Source organism: Schistocerca cancellata, unplaced genomic scaffold (assembly GCF_023864275.1).
Source record: "Schistocerca cancellata isolate TAMUIC-IGC-003103 unplaced genomic scaffold, iqSchCanc2.1 HiC_scaffold_1093, whole genome shotgun sequence".
Lineage (NCBI taxonomy): Eukaryota > Metazoa > Arthropoda > Insecta > Orthoptera > Acrididae > Schistocerca > Schistocerca cancellata.
The window spans coordinates 3,879,936-3,891,960 of NW_026047092.1; the positions used below are offsets into that span (position 1 = coordinate 3,879,936).

Sequence of the window (12,025 nt, forward strand, 5' to 3'; positions counted from 1 at the left end):
TGTCCCCCCTCCCGTCCCGACTTGTCCCGACTTTGCTCGACTGCCGCTCGCTGCCGCTCGGGTCGCGGCCCATATGACAGCACAAGCACGAGAAACATCTGCGAGACGGGCGCGGGCCTGACCGGCGTGTCCGAGACGCCGTGGGCGGCCGTTCGGAGCTACTAGAGCAGCGCTGTGCCGTGCCATGGAAAGGTGCGAAACCAAGGACAGAAGACACAGAATTTTTGTTTACAAATTTGCACGTGTACACTGCTACAAAACAATAAGCCCGGACGTATTTCGGAACATTTCTGCCGCTTAATACTGTTTTGTTATTTCCAGAGACACTTTGGAAATCTTCCTTGGCACACGCTTCTTCAAACTGAGTTCCCTAATATCGTATCTTTTGTTTATTACAACAGATTTAAGTCATTGTGGAAACATCTTTGTCGCATCGGAAAGGTAGCGTGAAGAGACGGCTGGCAGGGCTGGCGACAAGAAAGCAAAATATGAAGACAGCCAGAGGTCCCAGGCAGTCGCCGATCCGAATACTAACGTTGTTGCTTAACTTGGGTGATGGCACGAGAACGGTTGGTTTTTTTTTTATTTATTTATTTATTTAGTTACTTTTCGGAATTTAGCACTGCTGCGTAACAGTAGGCTCTGGCGCATTTCAAGAACACATCTGTCGATTGGTAGTGTTTTGTCATTTTCAACGAGTTCCTAGCACTCTTCCTTCGCGCATTCTTACTCAAACCGAGTTCATTACCGTAATTTCGTATCTTACGTTTAATACAGTACTTTAAAATGCTTGTGGAAGCATCTTTGTCGACACCTGAAAGTTATTATGAAAAGAGGCCTGGCAGGTGTAGCGACGTAAAAATGAAAAAATGAGAAAGAGCCAACAGCACGCGGTGTTCCCAGGCGGTCACCCATCCAAGTACTAACCGCGCCCGATGTTGCTTAACTTCGGTGATCGGACGAGAACCGGTGTAGTCAACATGGTATGGCCGTTGGCGTCCTTATACTGTAGCCGCACCACGGAGGAAGCATTCGCCTCTTCTCCCAACACACGCAATCGCCGCTTTCCGTGGCACATTTGACGCAAAGCGCGTCTTTCCACCTCGAAGGTGGCGCGGAGTGCGCGCTCGCCTCGGCGTCTCATAGGCGACTGCCGAACGTAGGTGAGACGCACAACACAGCTGCTCGATGCACCGCCTGTCATTCGTTTGGTGCGTGCGGCCTCCGACACCCACTGGCGACGCGCCTTGTTCCTGTTATCCGGCGCAGGGCTTGCGCGCGGCCGGGCGGCGGGGGCACTGCGCGGGGTGTTGCAGTGTCCTGCTGGACCGACGGAAGCTTTCTCACCTGCCTGACACACGCCGCGCTTCCAGATTTATGCGTAATTTGCGCGGTGCATTTGCATTCGCGCCTGTCCCCCCTCCCGTCCCGACTTGTCCCGACTTTGCTCGACTGCCGCTCGCTGCCGCTCGGGTCGCGGCCCATATGACAGCACAAGCACGAGAAACATCTGCGAGACGGGCGCGGGCCTGACCGGCGTGTCCGAGACGCCGTGGGCGGCCGTTCGGAGCTACTAGAGCAGCGCTGTGCCGTGCCATGGAAAGGTGCGAAACCAAGGACAGAAGACACAGAATTTTTGTTTACAAATTTGCACGTGTACACTGCTACAAAACAATAAGCCCGGACGTATTTCGGAACATTTCTGCCGCTTAATACTGTTTTGTTATTTCCAGAGACACTTTGGAAATCTTCCTTGGCACACGCTTCTTCAAACTGAGTTCCCTAATATCGTATCTTTTGTTTATTACAACAGATTTAAGTCATTGTGGAAACATCTTTGTCGCATCGGAAAGGTAGCGTGAAGAGACGGCTGGCAGGGCTGGCGACAAGAAAGCAAAATATGAAGACAGCCAGAGGTCCCAGGCAGTCGCCGATCCGAATACTAACGTTGTTGCTTAACTTGGGTGATGGCACGAGAACGGTTGGTTTTTTTTTTATTTATTTATTTATTTAGTTACTTTTCGGAATTTAGCACTGCTGCGTAACAGTAGGCTCTGGCGCATTTCAAGAACACATCTGTCGATTGGTAGTGTTTTGTCATTTTCAACGAGTTCCTAGCACTCTTCCTTCGCGCATTCTTACTCAAACCGAGTTCATTACCGTAATTTCGTATCTTACGTTTAATACAGTACTTTAAAATGCTTGTGGAAGCATCTTTGTCGACACCTGAAAGTTATTATGAAAAGAGGCCTGGCAGGTGTAGCGACGTAAAAATGAAAAAATGAGAAAGAGCCAACAGCACGCGGTGTTCCCAGGCGGTCACCCATCCAAGTACTAACCGCGCCCGATGTTGCTTAACTTCGGTGATCGGACGAGAACCGGTGTAGTCAACATGGTATGGCCGTTGGCGTCCTTATACTGTAGCCGCACCACGGAGGAAGCATTCGCCTCTTCTCCCAACACACGCAATCGCCGCTTTCCGTGGCACATTTGACGCAAAGCGCGTCTTTCCACCTCGAAGGTGGCGCGGAGTGCGCGCTCGCCTCGGCGTCTCATAGGCGACTGCCGAACGTAGGTGAGACGCACAACACAGCTGCTCGATGCACCGCCTGTCATTCGTTTGGTGCGTGCGGCCTCCGACACCCACTGGCGACGCGCCTTGTTCCTGTTATCCGGCGCAGGGCTTGCGCGCGGCCGGGCGGCGGGGGCACTGCGCGGGGTGTTGCAGTGTCCTGCTGGACCAACGGAAGCTTTCTCACCTGCCTGACACACGCCGCGCTTCCAGATTTATGCGTAATTTGCGCGGTGCATTTGCATTCGCGCCTGTCCCCCCTCCCGTCCCGACTTGTCCCGACTTTGCTCGACTGCCGCTCGCTGCCGCTCGGGTCGCGGCCCATATGACAGCACAAGCACGAGAAACATCTGCGAGACGGGCGCGGGCCTGACCGGCGTGTCCGAGACGCCGTGGGCGGCCGTTCGGAGCTACTAGAGCAGCGCTGTGCCGTGCCATGGAAAGGTGCGAAACCAAGGACAGAAGACACAGAATTTTTGTTTACAAATTTGCACGTGTACACTGCTACAAAACAATAAGCCCGGACGTATTTCGGAACATTTCTGCCGCTTAATACTGTTTTGTTATTTCCAGAGACACTTTGGAAATCTTCCTTGGCACACGCTTCTTCAAACTGAGTTCCCTAATATCGTATCTTTTGTTTATTACAACAGATTTAAGTCATTGTGGAAACATCTTTGTCGCATCGGAAAGGTAGCGTGAAGAGACGGCTGGCAGGGCTGGCGACAAGAAAGCAAAATATGAAGACAGCCAGAGGTCCCAGGCAGTCGCCGATCCGAATACTAACGTTGTTGCTTAACTTGGGTGATGGCACGAGAACGGTTGGTTTTTTTTTTATTTATTTATTTATTTAGTTACTTTTCGGAATTTAGCACTGCTGCGTAACAGTAGGCTCTGGCGCATTTCAAGAACACATCTGTCGATTGGTAGTGTTTTGTCATTTTCAACGAGTTCCTAGCACTCTTCCTTCGCGCATTCTTACTCAAACCGAGTTCATTACCGTAATTTCGTATCTTACGTTTAATACAGTACTTTAAAATGCTTGTGGAAGCATCTTTGTCGACACCTGAAAGTTATTATGAAAAGAGGCCTGGCAGGTGTAGCGACGTAAAAATGAAAAAATGAGAAAGAGCCAACAGCACGCGGTGTTCCCAGGCGGTCACCCATCCAAGTACTAACCGCGCCCGATGTTGCTTAACTTCGGTGATCGGACGAGAACCGGTGTAGTCAACATGGTATGGCCGTTGGCGTCCTTATACTGTAGCCGCACCACGGAGGAAGCATTCGCCTCTTCTCCCAACACACGCAATCGCCGCTTTCCGTGGCACATTTGACGCAAAGCGCGTCTTTCCACCTCGAAGGTGGCGCGGAGTGCGCGCTCGCCTCGGCGTCTCATAGGCGACTGCCGAACGTAGGTGAGACGCACAACACAGCTGCTCGATGCACCGCCTGTCATTCGTTTGGTGCGTGCGGCCTCCGACACCCACTGGCGACGCGCCTTGTTCCTGTTATCCGGCGCAGGGCTTGCGCGCGGCCGGGCGGCGGGGGCACTGCGCGGGGTGTTGCAGTGTCCTGCTGGACCAACGGAAGCTTTCTCACCTGCCTGACACACGCCGCGCTTCCAGATTTATGCGTAATTTGCGCGGTGCATTTGCATTTGCGCCTGTCCCCCCTCCCGTCCCGACTTGTCCCGACTTTGCTCGACTGCCGCTCGCTGCCGCTCGGGTCGCGGCCCATATGACAGCACAAGCACGAGAAACATCTGCGAGACGGGCGCGGGCCTGACCGGCGTGTCCGAGACGCCGTGGGCGGCCGTTCGGAGCTACTAGAGCAGCGCTGTGCCGTGCCATGGAAAGGTGCGAAACCAAGGACAGAAGACACAGAATTTTTGTTTACAAATTTGCACGTGTACACTGCTACAAAACAATAAGCCCGGACGTATTTCGGAACATTTCTGCCGCTTAATACTGTTTTGTTATTTCCAGAGACACTTTGGAAATCTTCCTTGGCACACGCTTCTTCAAACTGAGTTCCCTAATATCGTATCTTTTGTTTATTACAACAGATTTAAGTCATTGTGGAAACATCTTTGTCGCATCGGAAAGGTAGCGTGAAGAGACGGCTGGCAGGGCTGGCGACAAGAAAGCAAAATATGAAGACAGCCAGAGGTCCCAGGCAGTCGCCGATCCGAATACTAACGTTGTTGCTTAACTTGGGTGATGGCACGAGAACGGTTGGTTTTTTTTTTATTTATTTATTTATTTAGTTACTTTTCGGAATTTAGCACTGCTGCGTAACAGTAGGCTCTGGCGCATTTCAAGAACACATCTGTCGATTGGTAGTGTTTTGTCATTTTCAACGAGTTCCTAGCACTCTTCCTTCGCGCATTCTTACTCAAACCGAGTTCATTACCGTAATTTCGTATCTTACGTTTAATACAGTACTTTAAAATGCTTGTGGAAGCATCTTTGTCGACACCTGAAAGTTATTATGAAAAGAGGCCTGGCAGGTGTAGCGACGTAAAAATGAAAAAATGAGAAAGAGCCAACAGCACGCGGTGTTCCCAGGCGGTCACCCATCCAAGTACTAACCGCGCCCGATGTTGCTTAACTTCGGTGATCGGACGAGAACCGGTGTAGTCAACATGGTATGGCCGTTGGCGTCCTTATACTGTAGCCGCACCACGGAGGAAGCATTCGCCTCTTCTCCCAACACACGCAATCGCCGCTTTCCGTGGCACATTTGACGCAAAGCGCGTCTTTCCACCTCGAAGGTGGCGCGGAGTGCGCGCTCGCCTCGGCGTCTCATAGGCGACTGCCGAACGTAGGTGAGACGCACAACACAGCTGCTCGATGCACCGCCTGTCATTCGTTTGGTGCGTGCGGCCTCCGACACCCACTGGCGACGCGCCTTGTTCCTGTTATCCGGCGCAGGGCTTGCGCGCGGCCGGGCGGCGGGGGCACTGCGCGGGGTGTTGCAGTGTCCTGCTGGACCGACGGAAGCTTTCTCACCTGCCTGACACACGCCGCGCTTCCAGATTTATGCGTAATTTGCGCGGTGCATTTGCATTCGCGCCTGTCCCCCCTCCCGTCCCGACTTGTCCCGACTTTGCTCGACTGCCGCTCGCTGCCGCTCGGGTCGCGGCCCATATGACAGCACAAGCACGAGAAACATCTGCGAGACGGGCGCGGGCCTGACCGGCGTGTCCGAGACGCCGTGGGCGGCCGTTCGGAGCTACTAGAGCAGCGCTGTGCCGTGCCATGGAAAGGTGCGAAACCAAGGACAGAAGACACAGAATTTTTGTTTACAAATTTGCACGTGTACACTGCTACAAAACAATAAGCCCGGACGTATTTCGGAACATTTCTGCCGCTTAATACTGTTTTGTTATTTCCAGAGACACTTTGGAAATCTTCCTTGGCACACGCTTCTTCAAACTGAGTTCCCTAATATCGTATCTTTTGTTTATTACAACAGATTTAAGTCATTGTGGAAACATCTTTGTCGCATCGGAAAGGTAGCGTGAAGAGACGGCTGGCAGGGCTGGCGACAAGAAAGCAAAATATGAAGACAGCCAGAGGTCCCAGGCAGTCGCCGATCCGAATACTAACGTTGTTGCTTAACTTGGGTGATGGCACGAGAACGGTTGGTTTTTTTTTTATTTATTTATTTATTTAGTTACTTTTCGGAATTTAGCACTGCTGCGTAACAGTAGGCTCTGGCGCATTTCAAGAACACATCTGTCGATTGGTAGTGTTTTGTCATTTTCAACGAGTTCCTAGCACTCTTCCTTCGCGCATTCTTACTCAAACCGAGTTCATTACCGTAATTTCGTATCTTACGTTTAATACAGTACTTTAAAATGCTTGTGGAAGCATCTTTGTCGACACCTGAAAGTTATTATGAAAAGAGGCCTGGCAGGTGTAGCGACGTAAAAATGAAAAAATGAGAAAGAGCCAACAGCACGCGGTGTTCCCAGGCGGTCACCCATCCAAGTACTAACCGCGCCCGATGTTGCTTAACTTCGGTGATCGGACGAGAACCGGTGTAGTCAACATGGTATGGCCGTTGGCGTCCTTATACTGTAGCCGCACCACGGAGGAAGCATTCGCCTCTTCTCCCAACACACGCAATCGCCGCTTTCCGTGGCACATTTGACGCAAAGCGCGTCTTTCCACCTCGAAGGTGGCGCGGAGTGCGCGCTCGCCTCGGCGTCTCATAGGCGACTGCCGAACGTAGGTGAGACGCACAACACAGCTGCTCGATGCACCGCCTGTCATTCGTTTGGTGCGTGCGGCCTCCGACACCCACTGGCGACGCGCCTTGTTCCTGTTATCCGGCGCAGGGCTTGCGCGCGGCCGGGCGGCGGGGGCACTGCGCGGGGTGTTGCAGTGTCCTGCTGGACCGACGGAAGCTTTCTCACCTGCCTGACACACGCCGCGCTTCCAGATTTATGCGTAATTTGCGCGGTGCATTTGCATTCGCGCCTGTCCCCCCTCCCGTCCCGACTTGTCCCGACTTTGCTCGACTGCCGCTCGCTGCCGCTCGGGTCGCGGCCCATATGACAGCACAAGCACGAGAAACATCTGCGAGACGGGCGCGGGCCTGACCGGCGTGTCCGAGACGCCGTGGGCGGCCGTTCGGAGCTACTAGAGCAGCGCTGTGCCGTGCCATGGAAAGGTGCGAAACCAAGGACAGAAGACACAGAATTTTTGTTTACAAATTTGCACGTGTACACTGCTACAAAACAATAAGCCCGGACGTATTTCGGAACATTTCTGCCGCTTAATACTGTTTTGTTATTTCCAGAGACACTTTGGAAATCTTCCTTGGCACACGCTTCTTCAAACTGAGTTCCCTAATATCGTATCTTTTGTTTATTACAACAGATTTAAGTCATTGTGGAAACATCTTTGTCGCATCGGAAAGGTAGCGTGAAGAGACGGCTGGCAGGGCTGGCGACAAGAAAGCAAAATATGAAGACAGCCAGAGGTCCCAGGCAGTCGCCGATCCGAATGCTAACGTTGTTGCTTAACTTGGGTGATGGCACGAGAACGGTTGGTTTTTTTTTTATTTATTTATTTATTTAGTTACTTTTCGGAATTTAGCACTGCTGCGTAACAGTAGGCTCTGGCGCATTTCAAGAACACATCTGTCGATTGGTAGTGTTTTGTCATTTTCAACGAGTTCCTAGCACTCTTCCTTCGCGCATTCTTACTCAAACCGAGTTCATTACCGTAATTTCGTATCTTACGTTTAATACAGTACTTTAAAATGCTTGTGGAAGCATCTTTGTCGACACCTGAAAGTTATTATGAAAAGAGGCCTGGCAGGTGTAGCGACGTAAAAATGAAAAAATGAGAAAGAGCCAACAGCACGCGGTGTTCCCAGGCGGTCACCCATCCAAGTACTAACCGCGCCCGATGTTGCTTAACTTCGGTGATCGGACGAGAACCGGTGTAGTCAACATGGTATGGCCGTTGGCGTCCTTATACTGTAGCCGCACCACGGAGGAAGCATTCGCCTCTTCTCCCAACACACGCAATCGCCGCTTTCCGTGGCACATTTGACGCAAAGCGCGTCTTTCCACCTCGAAGGTGGCGCGGAGTGCGCGCTCGCCTCGGCGTCTCATAGGCGACTGCCGAACGTAGGTGAGACGCACAACACAGCTGCTCGATGCACCGCCTGTCATTCGTTTGGTGCGTGCGGCCTCCGACACCCACTGGCGACGCGCCTTGTTCCTGTTATCCGGCGCAGGGCTTGCGCGCGGCCGGGCGGCGGGGGCACTGCGCGGGGTGTTGCAGTGTCCTGCTGGACCGACGGAAGCTTTCTCACCTGCCTGACACACGCCGCGCTTCCAGATTTATGCGTAATTTGCGCGGTGCATTTGCATTCGCGCCTGTCCCCCCTCCCGTCCCGACTTGTCCCGACTTTGCTCGACTGCCGCTCGCTGCCGCTCGGGTCGCGGCCCATATGACAGCACAAGCACGAGAAACATCTGCGAGACGGGCGCGGGCCTGACCGGCGTGTCCGAGACGCCGTGGGCGGCCGTTCGGAGCTACTAGAGCAGCGCTGTGCCGTGCCATGGAAAGGTGCGAAACCAAGGACAGAAGACACAGAATTTTTGTTTACAAATTTGCACGTGTACACTGCTACAAAACAATAAGCCCGGACGTATTTCGGAACATTTCTGCCGCTTAATACTGTTTTGTTATTTCCAGAGACACTTTGGAAATCTTCCTTGGCACACGCTTCTTCAAACTGAGTTCCCTAATATCGTATCTTTTGTTTATTACAACAGATTTAAGTCATTGTGGAAACATCTTTGTCGCATCGGAAAGGTAGCGTGAAGAGACGGCTGGCAGGGCTGGCGACAAGAAAGCAAAATATGAAGACAGCCAGAGGTCCCAGGCAGTCGCCGATCCGAATACTAACGTTGTTGCTTAACTTGGGTGATGGCACGAGAACGGTTGGTTTTTTTTTTATTTATTTATTTATTTAGTTACTTTTCGGAATTTAGCACTGCTGCGTAACAGTAGGCTCTGGCGCATTTCAAGAACACATCTGTCGATTGGTAGTGTTTTGTCATTTTCAACGAGTTCCTAGCACTCTTCCTTCGCGCATTCTTACTCAAACCGAGTTCATTACCGTAATTTCGTATCTTACGTTTAATACAGTACTTTAAAATGCTTGTGGAAGCATCTTTGTCGACACCTGAAAGTTATTATGAAAAGAGGCCTGGCAGGTGTAGCGACGTAAAAATGAAAAAATGAGAAAGAGCCAACAGCACGCGGTGTTCCCAGGCGGTCACCCATCCAAGTACTAACCGCGCCCGATGTTGCTTAACTTCGGTGATCGGACGAGAACCGGTGTAGTCAACATGGTATGGCCGTTGGCGTCCTTATACTGTAGCCGCACCACGGAGGAAGCATTCGCCTCTTCTCCCAACACACGCAATCGCCGCTTTCCGTGGCACATTTGACGCAAAGCGCGTCTTTCCACCTCGAAGGTGGCGCGGAGTGCGCGCTCGCCTCGGCGTCTCATAGGCGACTGCCGAACGTAGGTGAGACGCACAACACAGCTGCTCGATGCACCGCCTGTCATTCGTTTGGTGCGTGCGGCCTCCGACACCCACTGGCGACGCGCCTTGTTCCTGTTATCCGGCGCAGGGCTTGCGCGCGGCCGGGCGGCGGGGGCACTGCGCGGGGTGTTGCAGTGTCCTGCTGGACCGACGGAAGCTTTCTCACCTGCCTGACACACGCCGCGCTTCCAGATTTATGCGTAATTTGCGCGGTGCATTTGCATTCGCGCCTGTCCCCCCTCCCGTCCCGACTTGTCCCGACTTTGCTCGACTGCCGCTCGCTGCCGCTCGGGTCGCGGCCCATATGACAGCACAAGCACGAGAAACATCTGCGAGACGGGCGCGGGCCTGACCGGCGTGTCCGAGACGCCGTGGGCGGCCGTTCGGAGCTACTAGAGCAGCGCTGTGCCGTGCCATGGAAAGGTGCGAAACCAAGGACAGAAGACACAGAATTTTTGTTTACAAATTTGCACGTGTACACTGCTACAAAACAATAAGCCCGGACGTATTTCGGAACATTTCTGCCGCTTAATACTGTTTTGTTATTTCCAGAGACACTTTGGAAATCTTCCTTGGCACACGCTTCTTCAAACTGAGTTCCCTAATATCGTATCTTTTGTTTATTACAACAGATTTAAGTCATTGTGGAAACATCTTTGTCGCATCGGAAAGGTAGCGTGAAGAGACGGCTGGCAGGGCTGGCGACAAGAAAGCAAAATATGAAGACAGCCAGAGGTCCCAGGCAGTCGCCGATCCGAATACTAACGTTGTTGCTTAACTTGGGTGATGGCACGAGAACGGTTGGTTTTTTTTTTATTTATTTATTTATTTAGTTACTTTTCGGAATTTAGCACTGCTGCGTAACAGTAGGCTCTGGCGCATTTCAAGAACACATCTGTCGATTGGTAGTGTTTTGTCATTTTCAACGAGTTCCTAGCACTCTTCCTTCGCGCATTCTTACTCAAACCGAGTTCATTACCGTAATTTCGTATCTTACGTTTAATACAGTACTTTAAAATGCTTGTGGAAGCATCTTTGTCGACACCTGAAAGTTATTATGAAAAGAGGCCTGGCAGGTGTAGCGACGTAAAAATGAAAAAATGAGAAAGAGCCAACAGCACGCGGTGTTCCCAGGCGGTCACCCATCCAAGTACTAACCGCGCCCGATGTTGCTTAACTTCGGTGATCGGACGAGAACCGGTGTAGTCAACATGGTATGGCCGTTGGCGTCCTTATACTGTAGCCGCACCACGGAGGAAGCATTCGCCTCTTCTCCCAACACACGCAATCGCCGCTTTCCGTGGCACATTTGACGCAAAGCGCGTCTTTCCACCTCGAAGGTGGCGCGGAGTGCGCGCTCGCCTCGGCGTCTCATAGGCGACTGCCGAACGTAGGTGAGACGCACAACACAGCTGCTCGATGCACCGCCTGTCATTCGTTTGGTGCGTGCGGCCTCCGACACCCACTGGCGACGCGCCTTGTTCCTGTTATCCGGCGCAGGGCTTGCGCGCGGCCGGGCGGCGGGGGCACTGCGCGGGGTGTTGCAGTGTCCTGCTGGACCGACGGAAGCTTTCTCACCTGCCTGACACACGCCGCGCTTCCAGATTTATGCGTAATTTGCGCGGTGCATTTGCATTCGCGCCTGTCCCCCCTCCCGTCCCGACTTGTCCCGACTTTGCTCGACTGCCGCTCGCTGCCGCTCGGGTCGCGGCCCATATGACAGCACAAGCACGAGAAACATCTGCGAGACGGGCGCGGGCCTGACCGGCGTGTCCGAGACGCCGTGGGCGGCCGTTCGGAGCTACTAGAGCAGCGCTGTGCCGTGCCATGGAAAGGTGCGAAACCAAGGACAGAAGACACAGAATTTTTGTTTACAAATTTGCACGTGTACACTGCTACAAAACAATAAGCCCGGACGTATTTCGGAACATTTCTGCCGCTTAATACTGTTTTGTTATTTCCAGAGACACTTTGGAAATCTTCCTTGGCACACGCTTCTTCAAACTGAGTTCCCTAATATCGTATCTTTTGTTTATTACAACAGATTTAAGTCATTGTGGAAACATCTTTGTCGCATCGGAAAGGTAGCGTGAAGAGACGGCTGGCAGGGCTGGCGACAAGAAAGCAAAATATGAAGACAGCCAGAGGTCCCAGGCAGTCGCCGATCCGAATACTAACGTTGTTGCTTAACTTGGGTGATGGCACGAGAACGGTTGGTTTTTTTTTTATTTATTTATTTATTTAGTTACTTTTCGGAATTTAGCACTGCTGCGTAACAGTAGGCTCTGGCGCATTTCAAGAACACATCTGTCGATTGGTAGTGTTTTGTCATTTTCAACGAGTTCCTAGCACTCTTCCTTCGCGCATTCTTA

General features: G+C 52.2%; 8 non-coding genes across 8 annotated transcripts; all 8 read right to left on the reverse strand.

Annotated features, from left to right (window-relative positions):
* Positions 1 to 878: 878 nt before the first annotated feature.
* Positions 879 to 997, reverse strand: LOC126154546 (5S ribosomal RNA). Its single transcript, XR_007532120.1, has one exon. It is a non-coding gene; the product is annotated as a 5S ribosomal RNA (ribosomal RNA).
* A 1,293-nt stretch (positions 998 to 2,290) lies between these two features.
* Positions 2,291 to 2,409, reverse strand: LOC126154547 (5S ribosomal RNA). Its single transcript, XR_007532121.1, has one exon. It is a non-coding gene; the product is annotated as a 5S ribosomal RNA (ribosomal RNA).
* Positions 2,410 to 3,702: 1,293 nt separating this feature from the next.
* On the reverse strand, positions 3,703 to 3,821 carry LOC126154548 (5S ribosomal RNA). Its single transcript, XR_007532122.1, has one exon. It is a non-coding gene; the product is annotated as a 5S ribosomal RNA (ribosomal RNA).
* A 1,293-nt stretch (positions 3,822 to 5,114) lies between these two features.
* Positions 5,115 to 5,233, reverse strand: LOC126154550 (5S ribosomal RNA). The gene has a single exon (XR_007532124.1). It is a non-coding gene; the product is annotated as a 5S ribosomal RNA (ribosomal RNA).
* A 1,293-nt stretch (positions 5,234 to 6,526) lies between these two features.
* On the reverse strand, positions 6,527 to 6,645 carry LOC126154551 (5S ribosomal RNA). The gene has a single exon (XR_007532125.1). It is a non-coding gene; the product is annotated as a 5S ribosomal RNA (ribosomal RNA).
* Positions 6,646 to 7,938: 1,293 nt separating this feature from the next.
* On the reverse strand, positions 7,939 to 8,057 carry LOC126154552 (5S ribosomal RNA). Its single transcript, XR_007532126.1, has one exon. It is a non-coding gene; the product is annotated as a 5S ribosomal RNA (ribosomal RNA).
* A 1,293-nt stretch (positions 8,058 to 9,350) lies between these two features.
* Positions 9,351 to 9,469, reverse strand: LOC126154553 (5S ribosomal RNA). Its single transcript, XR_007532127.1, has one exon. It is a non-coding gene; the product is annotated as a 5S ribosomal RNA (ribosomal RNA).
* Positions 9,470 to 10,762: 1,293 nt separating this feature from the next.
* On the reverse strand, positions 10,763 to 10,881 carry LOC126154554 (5S ribosomal RNA). The gene has a single exon (XR_007532128.1). It is a non-coding gene; the product is annotated as a 5S ribosomal RNA (ribosomal RNA).
* Positions 10,882 to 12,025: the final 1,144 nt, after the last annotated feature.